This window comes from Microtus pennsylvanicus, chromosome 18 (genome assembly GCF_037038515.1).
Source record: "Microtus pennsylvanicus isolate mMicPen1 chromosome 18, mMicPen1.hap1, whole genome shotgun sequence".
Lineage (NCBI taxonomy): Eukaryota > Metazoa > Chordata > Mammalia > Rodentia > Cricetidae > Microtus > Microtus pennsylvanicus.
Window position 1 is genome coordinate 43457406 of NC_134596.1, and position 8959 is coordinate 43466364.

Consider the following 8959-nt stretch of genomic DNA (forward strand, 5'->3'; position numbering starts at 1 on the left):
TTTGGTGCACACCCACCATTAAAATCACATAAAATGGCAATAAAGTTTCCACAATATATTGCTCACAGTATGATCCATTCTTCTGAGTCACTGGTCCTCTTTCAGAACAAAAAATGGTATGATTACTCTACCGAGCTGTACCATATCCTAAAGCCTGCAAGTCTTAGCCATATACTCATAAAAGGCATTTGTAAGAAGAGTTTGATACAAAGGTAGCTTTTCCATAACTAAATCTCAGTGATCTCCCTAGGAAGCACAAATAACTCTAATACCCAAGTGCCAATATTGAAGTTACCCCAATTTTAGTGATTGGCCATTAAAGCAAGAAATGTTAAGGGACCCATCCAAGGTCACTGAGTTCGGCCTGGCAACTGATACCCAGATCACACTCCCTGCACAAACTCTCATTCTATTGCCTTCAGAACCTCAAAAACTCGTTCAGTCCTCAGAATGAGTACAATGCCCCTGAGTGTAATACCCAAGGGCCTATATTGCACTGACCCCAAATTTTAGTGATTGGCCATTAAACCTAGAAAAGTTAAGGGACCCTTCCATTTAAGGTCACTGAATTCGGACTGGCAACACCAAGAATCCCATCTCATACACAGATCACAATCCCTGCACAAACTCTCATTCTATTGCCATAAAAACTCGTTCCGTCCTCAAAATGAGTTCAATGCTTCTGAGTTTGAAGCTAAACAGAGAACATACGATATAGAACTCGTTCAGTCCTCAGAATGAGTACAATGCCTCTGAGTGTAATACCTAAGTGCCAATATTGCACTGACTCCAAATTTTAGTGATTGTCCTCAAAATGAGTTCAATGCTTCTGAGTGTGAAGCCAAACAGAGAACAAACGATATGTGTTCATCCGTGCTGTTTCTAAAAAACACCCTGGCTTTGGTCAACACCCAACATTAAAATCATTTAAAAATGCAAATAACTTCTTCCACAATATATAAATTACAGTATGATCTACATTTCATGAGTCATTGGTCCTCTTTCAACACACATGGCATGAATCCTTTACCGAGCTGTACTATATCCTGAAGCCATCATTTATTTGCCACATAATTATAAAAGGCATTTGTGCGAAGGGTTCGATTCAAAAGGAGATTTCCAATAACTAATTCTCAACGATCTCTCTTGGAAGCCGAAATAAATGTAATACCCCAGTGCCAATACTGCAGTGACCACAAATTTTTAGTGATTCGCCATTAAATCCAGAAGAGTAAAAGGACCCTTGCATTTAAAGTCACTGATTTCGGACTGGCAACACCAAGAATCCCATCTCATACACAGATCACAATCCTGCACAAACTCTCATTCTATTGCCTTCAGCTCCTCAAATACTCGTTCAGTCCTCAGAATGAGTACAATGCCTCTGAGTGTAATACCCAAGGGCCAATATTGCACTGACCCCAAATTTTAGTGATTGGCCATTAAACCTAGAAGAGTTAAGGGACCCTTCCATTTAAGTTCACTGAATTCGGACTGGCAACACCAAGAATCCCATCTCATACCCAGATCACAATCCCTGCACAAACTCTCATTCTATTGCCTTCAGCTCCTCAAAAACTCGTTCAGTCCTTAAAATGAGTTCAATGCTTCTGAGTATGAAGCCAAACAGAGAAGAAATGATATGTGTTCATCCGTGCTGTTTCTAATCAACACCCTCGCATTGGTGCACACACCCAACATTAAAATCACTTAAAATGCCAATAAAGTCTTCCACAATATATCACTCACAGAATGATCCTTCTGAGTCACTGGTCCTCTTTCAACACAAAACATGGTATGATTACTCTACCGAGCTGAACCATATCATAAAGCCTTCAAGTATTAGCCATATACTCATAAAAGGCATTTGTAAGAAGAGTTCGATACAAAGGTAGCTTTTCCATAACTAAATCTCACTGATCTCCCTAGGAAGCACAAATAACTCTAATACCCATTGTCAATATTGAAGTTACCCCAAATTTTAGTGATTAGCCATTAAAGCAAGAAATGTTTAGGGACCCATCCAAGGTCACTGAGTTCGGACTGGCAACACCAAGAATCCCATCTCATACACAGATCACAATCCTGCACAAACTCTCATTCTATTGCCTTCAGCTCCTCAAATACTCGTTCAGTCTTCAGAATGAGTACAATGCCCCTGAGTGTAATACCCAAGGGCCTATATTGCACTGACCCCAAATTTTAGTGATTGGCCATCAAACCTAGAAAAGTTAAGGGACCCTTCCTTTTAAGTTCACTGAATTCGGACTGGCAACACCAAGAATCCCATCTCATACACAGATGACAATCCCTGCACAAACTCTCATTCTATTGCCTTCAGCTCCTCAAAAACTCGTTCAGTCCTCAAAATGAGTTCAATGCTTCTGAGTGTGAAGCCAAACAGAGAACAAACGATATGTGTTCATCCGTACTGTTTCTAAAAAACACCCTGGCTTTGGAGAACACCCCACATTAAAATCACTTAAAAATGCCAATAACTTCTTCCACAATATATAAATTACAGTATGATCTACATTTTATGGGTCATTGGTCCTCTTTCAACAAACATGGCATGAATCCTTTACCGAGCTGTACTATATCCTGAAGCCATCATGTATTTGCCACATAATTATAGAAGGCATTTGTGTGAAGGGTTCCATTCAAAAGGAGCTTTCCCATAACTAAATCTCAACGATCTCCTTGGAAGCCAAAATAAATGTAATACCCCAGTGCCAATACTGCAATGACCACAAATTTTTAGTGATTCGCCATTAAACCCAGAAGAGTTAAAGGACCCTTCCATTTAAGGTCACTGAGTTCGGACTGGCAACACCAAGAATCCCATCTCAAACACAGATCACAATCCTGCACAAACTCTCATTCTATTGCCTTCAGCTCCTCAAATACTCGTTCAATCCTCAGAATGAGTACAATGCCTCTGAGTGTAATACCCAAGGGCCAGTATTGCACTGACCCCAAATTTTAGTGATTGGCCATTAAACCTAGAAGAGTAAAAGGACCCTTCCATTTAAGGTCACTGAGTTCGGACTGGCAACGCCAAGAATCCCATCTCATAAACAGATCACAATCCTGCACTAACTCTCATTCTATTGCCTTCAGCTCCTCAAAAACTCGTTCAGTCCTCAAAATGAGTTCAATGCTTCTGAGTGTGAAGCCAAACAGAGAACAAACGATATAGAACTCATTCAGTCCTCAGAATGGGTCCAATGCCTCTGAGTGTAATTCCCAAGGGCCAATATTGCACTGACCCCAAATTTTAGTGATTGTCCTCAAAATGAGTTCAATGCTTCTGAGTGTGAAGCCAAACAGAGAACAAACAATATGTGTTCATCCGTGCTGTTTCTACAAAACACCCTGTCTTTGGTGAACAACCAACATTAAAATCACTTAAAAATCCCAATAACTTCTTCCACAATATATAAATTACAGTATGATCTACATTTTATGAGACATTGGTCCTCTTTCAACACTCATGGCGTGAATCCTTTACCGAGGTGTACTATATCCTGAAACCATCATGTATTTGCCACATAATTATAGACGGCATTTGTGTGAAGGGTTCCATTCAAAAGGAGCTTTCCCATAACTAAATCTCAACGATCTCTCTTGGAAGCCCAAATAAATGTAATACCCCAGTGCCAATACTGCAATGACCACAAATTTTTAGTGATTCGCCATTAAACCCAAAAGAGTTAAAGGACCCTTCCATTTAAGGTCACTGAGTTCGGACTGGCAACACCAAGAATCCCATCTCATACGCAGATCACAATCCTGCACAAACTCTCATTCTATTGCCTTCAGCTCCTCAAATACTCGTTCAATCCTCAGAATGAGTACCATGCCTCTGAGTGTAATACCCAAGGGCCAATATTGCACTGACCCCAAATTTTAGTGATTGGCCATCAAACCTAGAAAAGTTAAGGGACCCTTCCATTTAAGTTCACTGAATTCGGACTGGCAACACCAAGAATTCCATCTCATACACAGATGACAATCCCTGCACAAACTCTCATTCCATAGTCTTCAGCTCCTCAAAAACTCATTCAGTCCTCAAAATGAGTTCAATGCATCTGAGTGTGAACACAAGCAGAGGAGAACAAACGATATGTGTTCAGCCGTGCTGTTTCTAATCAACACCCTCGCATTGGTGCACACACCCAACATTTAAATCACTTAAAATGCCAATAAGGTCTTCCACAATATATCACTCACAGAATGATCCTTCTGAGTCACTGGTCCTCTTTCAACACAAAACATGGTATGATTACTCTACCGAGCTGTACCATATCCTAAAGCCTGCAAGTATTAGCCATATACTCATAAAAGGCATTTGTAAGAAGAGTTCGATACAAAGGTAGCTTTTCCATAACTAAATCTCACTGATCTCCCTAGGAAGCACAAAAACTCTAATACCCAAGTGCCAATATTGAAGTTACCCCAAATTTTAGTGATTGTCCATTAAAGCAAGAAATGTTAAGGGACCCATCCAAGGTCACTGAGTTCGGCCTGGCAACATCAGGCCGGGAATCTTGGGAGACTGAGTCTGTCCGAACGTGACCCGTGGGGACCCCACGTCCCGCCTTGGACCCCAGCCACCCGGGGTCCCTCCCTGACCCCTCCCTGGCCCTGGAGACACCCCACCCCCCGGGTCCGCTGATCCCTAGTGATGCCCCACCTCTAGCCACGCCCTAAGTACACCTTTAAGGCACAACAAGACTTAATGGGGTTTTGACACTGGCATGGTATGCTCCTCCCTCTGGGCCTCTTCGCCGCCGCCGCCCTGTGCCCTCCCTCAGCACCGTGTGACCCTGTTCACCCTCCGCCCCCTCCGTGCCCTGTACCAGCTCCAGCGGCGGCTGCAGGTCACAGGTGGTGCTTTCTCCGCTGTTTATCCACTGTTCTGTTAATATTTCGGCATTTTTTCTTTTGCCACAGGCTGTCGAAGGCAGGGGCCCGGGCATCATGGGAAATCGAGTTCCCTTTGCATTCTGCACATTCACGGACTACAGGCAAAATGGCCGCCGCAGAGAATCATGGGAGATGTATTTCAGAGCAGGGAACGGGCTCCAAGAGCCCCGGGGAGTGGCACGGCCGTCCCTTCGCGACGAGGGGTGTGGGGGCGGACACGCCGCGTGGAGAACCCAGGCCCCTCCCCCGGACCCCAGCCGCGATTAGTACCCAAGAGAGAGCAGGGTGGTGGTGGCGCAGGCCTTTAATCCCAGCACTCAGGAGGCAGAGGCAGGTGTATCTCTTTGAGTTCGAGGCCAGGCAGTTCCAGATAGCAGAGCTAAGAGACTTCTGGATTAGGCATTCGAATGTGGGGTCTTCCATTTAAATGAAGTTCGAAGGACAGAGAGAGTGAGGTACGGAGTCCTGTGCATCATTCACAATGATGTTTCCGTGCTGGTCCCAAATCACCACCCATGCGGTTTCTGGAGCCCTTTAGGGGCTGTTCTGAAGTGCACCAACTAGATATTTACTAATGCTAATGGCGTTTGGTTCTTGTTTTGGGTTTGGGGAAGGGGGAACCGAGGGAGCCTTGCCTGTGCATGTGTATTTTAGACATATAGACACCACCATGTCAAAAGACCCAATGCCTCAGATCCACGGGAATAGATGAACTTCCCTCCACCCCACCAGCACAGGGAGCTTCAGTGTAGTGATTGTTTGTGTTTTGTGTTTTTTCTTCAGCTTTCACCCCTGATAAGTGACTTCAGCTGTTTCTTATATAGAGCAATTAGAAGCCAGGTGGTAGTGATGCACACATTAAATCCCAGCACTCGGGAGGCAGAAGCAGGCGGATCTCAGAGGAGGTCGCCAGTTTCAGTCAAGGTAAGGGAATACTGTGGGAGTGTGTTGGTCTGTCTATGTGTGACACTGTTCGCTCTCCGCCCATTAAAGCCAGAAGAGTTAAGGGACCCTTCCATTTAAGGTCACTGAGTTCGGACTGGCAACACCAAGAATCCCATCTCATACACAGATCACAATCCCTGCACAAACTCTCATTCTATTGCCTTCAGCTCCTCAAACACTCGTTCAGTCCTCAAAATGAGTTCAATGCATCTGAGTGTGAAGCCAAACAGAGAACAAACGATATGTGTTCATCCGTGCTGTTTCTAATCAACACCCTCGCATTAGTGCACACACCCAACATTAAAATCACTTAAAATGCCAATAAGGTCTTTCACAATATATCACTCACAGATTGATCCTTCTGAGTCACTGGTCCTCTTTCAACACAAAACATGGTATGATTACTCTACCGAGCTGTACGATATCCTAAAGCCTGCTAGTATTAGTCATATACTCATAAAAGGCATTTGTAAGAAGAGTTCGATACAAAGGTAGCTTTTCCATAACTAAATCTCACTGATCTCCCTAGGAAGCACAAATAACTCTAATACCCAAGTGCCAATATTGAAGTTACCCCAAATTTTAGTGATTGGCCATAAAAGCAAGAAATGTTAAGGGACCCATCCAAGGTCACTGAGTTCGGCCTGGCAACTGATACACAGATCACACTCCCTGCACAAATTCTCATTCTATTGCCTTCAGTTCCTCAAAAACTCGTTCAGTCCTCAGAATGAGTACAATGCCTCTGAGTGTAATACCCAAGGGCCAATATTGCACTGACCCCAAATTTTAGTGATTGGCCATCAAACCTAGAAATGTTAAGGGACCCTTCCATTTAAGTTCACTGAATTCGGACTGGCAACACCAAGAATCCCATCTCATACCCAGATCACCCTCCCTGCACTAACTCTCATTCTATTGCCTTCAGCTCCTCAAAAACTCGTTCAGTCCTCAAAATGATTTCAATGCTTCTGAGTGTGAATCCAAACAGAGAACAAACGATATGTGTTCATCCGTGCTGTTTCTAAAAAACACCCTGGCTTTGGTGAACAACCAACATTAAAATCATTTAAAAATCCCAATAACTTCTTCCACAATATATAAACTACAGTATGATCTACAATTTATGAGTCATTGGTCCTCTTTCAACACACATGGCATGAATCCTTTACCGAGCTGTACTATATCCTGAAGCCATCATGTATTTGCCACATAATTATAGAAGGCATTTGTGTGAAGGGTTCGTGTCAAAAGGAGATTTCCCATAACTAAATCTCAACGATCTCTCTTGGAAGCCCAAATAAATGTAATACCCCAGTGCCAATACTGCAGTGACCACAAATTTTTAGTGATTCGCCATTAAACCCAGAAGAGTAAAGGGACCCTTCCATTTAAGGTCACTGAGTTCGGACTGGCAACACCAAGAATCCCATCTCATAAACAGATCACAATCCTGCACTAACTCTCATTCTATTGCCTTCAGCTCCTCAAATACTCGTTCAGTCCTCAGAATGAGTACAATGCCTCTGAGTGTAATACCCAAGGGCCAATATTGCACTTACCCCAAATTTTAGTGATTGGCCATCAAACCTAGAAAAGTTAAGGGACCCTTCCATTTAAGTTCATTGCATTCGGACTGGCAACAACCAGATCACCCTCCCTGCACAAACTCTCATTCCATAGTCTTCAGCTCCTCAATAACTCATTCAGTCCTCAAAATGATTTCAATGCATCTGAGTGTAAAGTAAAACAGAGGAGAACAATCGATATGTGTTCATCCGTGCTGTTTCTAATCAACACCCTCGCATTGGTGCACACCCCCAACATTAAAATCACTTAAAATGCCAATAAAGTCTTCCACATTATATCACTCACAGAATGATCCTTCTGAGTCACTGGTCCTCTTTCAACACAAAACATGGTATGATTACTCTACCGAGCTGAACCATATCATAAAGCCTTCAAGTATTAGCCATATACTCATAAAAGGCATTTGTAAGAAGAGTTCGATACAAAGGTAGCTTTTCCATAACTAAATCTCACTGATCTCCCTAGGAAGCACAAATAACTCTAATACCCATTGTCAATATTGAAGTTACCCCAAATTTTAGTGATTAGCCATTAAAGCAAGAAATGTTTAGGGACCCATCCAAGGTCACTGAGTTCGGACTGGCAACACCAAGAATCCCATCTCATACACAGATCACAATCCTGCACTAACTCTCCTTCTATTGCCTTCAGCTCCTCAAATACGCGTTCAGTCTTCAGAATGAGTACAATGCCCCTGAGTGTAATACCAAAGGGCCTATATTGCACTGACCCCAAATTTTAGTGATTGGCCATCAAACCTAGAAAAGTTAAGGGACCCTTCCTTTTAAGTTCACTGAATTCGGACTGGCAACACTAAGAATCCCATTTCATACACAGATGACAATCCCTGCACAAACTCTCATTCTATTGCCTTCAGCTCCTCAAAAACTCGTTCAGTCCTCAAAATGAGTTCAATGCTTCTGAGTGTGAAGCCAAACAGAGAACAAACGATATGTGTTCATCCGTACTGTTTCTAAAAAACACCCTGGCTTTGGAGAACACCCGACATTAAAATCACTTAAAAATGCCAATAACTTCTTCCACAATATATAAATTACAGTATGATCTACATTTTATGGGTCATCGGTCCTCTTTCAACAAACATCGCATGAATCCTTTACCGAGCTGTACTATATCCTGAAGCCATCATGTGTTTGCCACATAATTATAGAAGGCATTTGTGTGAAGGGTTCCATTCAAAAGGAGCTTTCCCATAACTAAATCTCAACGATCTCCTTGGAAGCCAAAATAAATGTAATACCCCAGTGCCAATACTGCAGTGACCACAAATTTTTAGTGATTCGCCATTAAACCCAGAAGAGTAAAAGGAACCTTCCATTTATGGTCACTGATTTCGGACTGGCAACACCAAGAATCCCATCTCATACACAGATCACAATCCTGCACTAACTCTCATTCTATTTCCTACAGGTCCTCAAATACTCGTTCAGTCCTCAGAATGAGTACAATGCCTCTGAGTGTAATACCCAAGGGC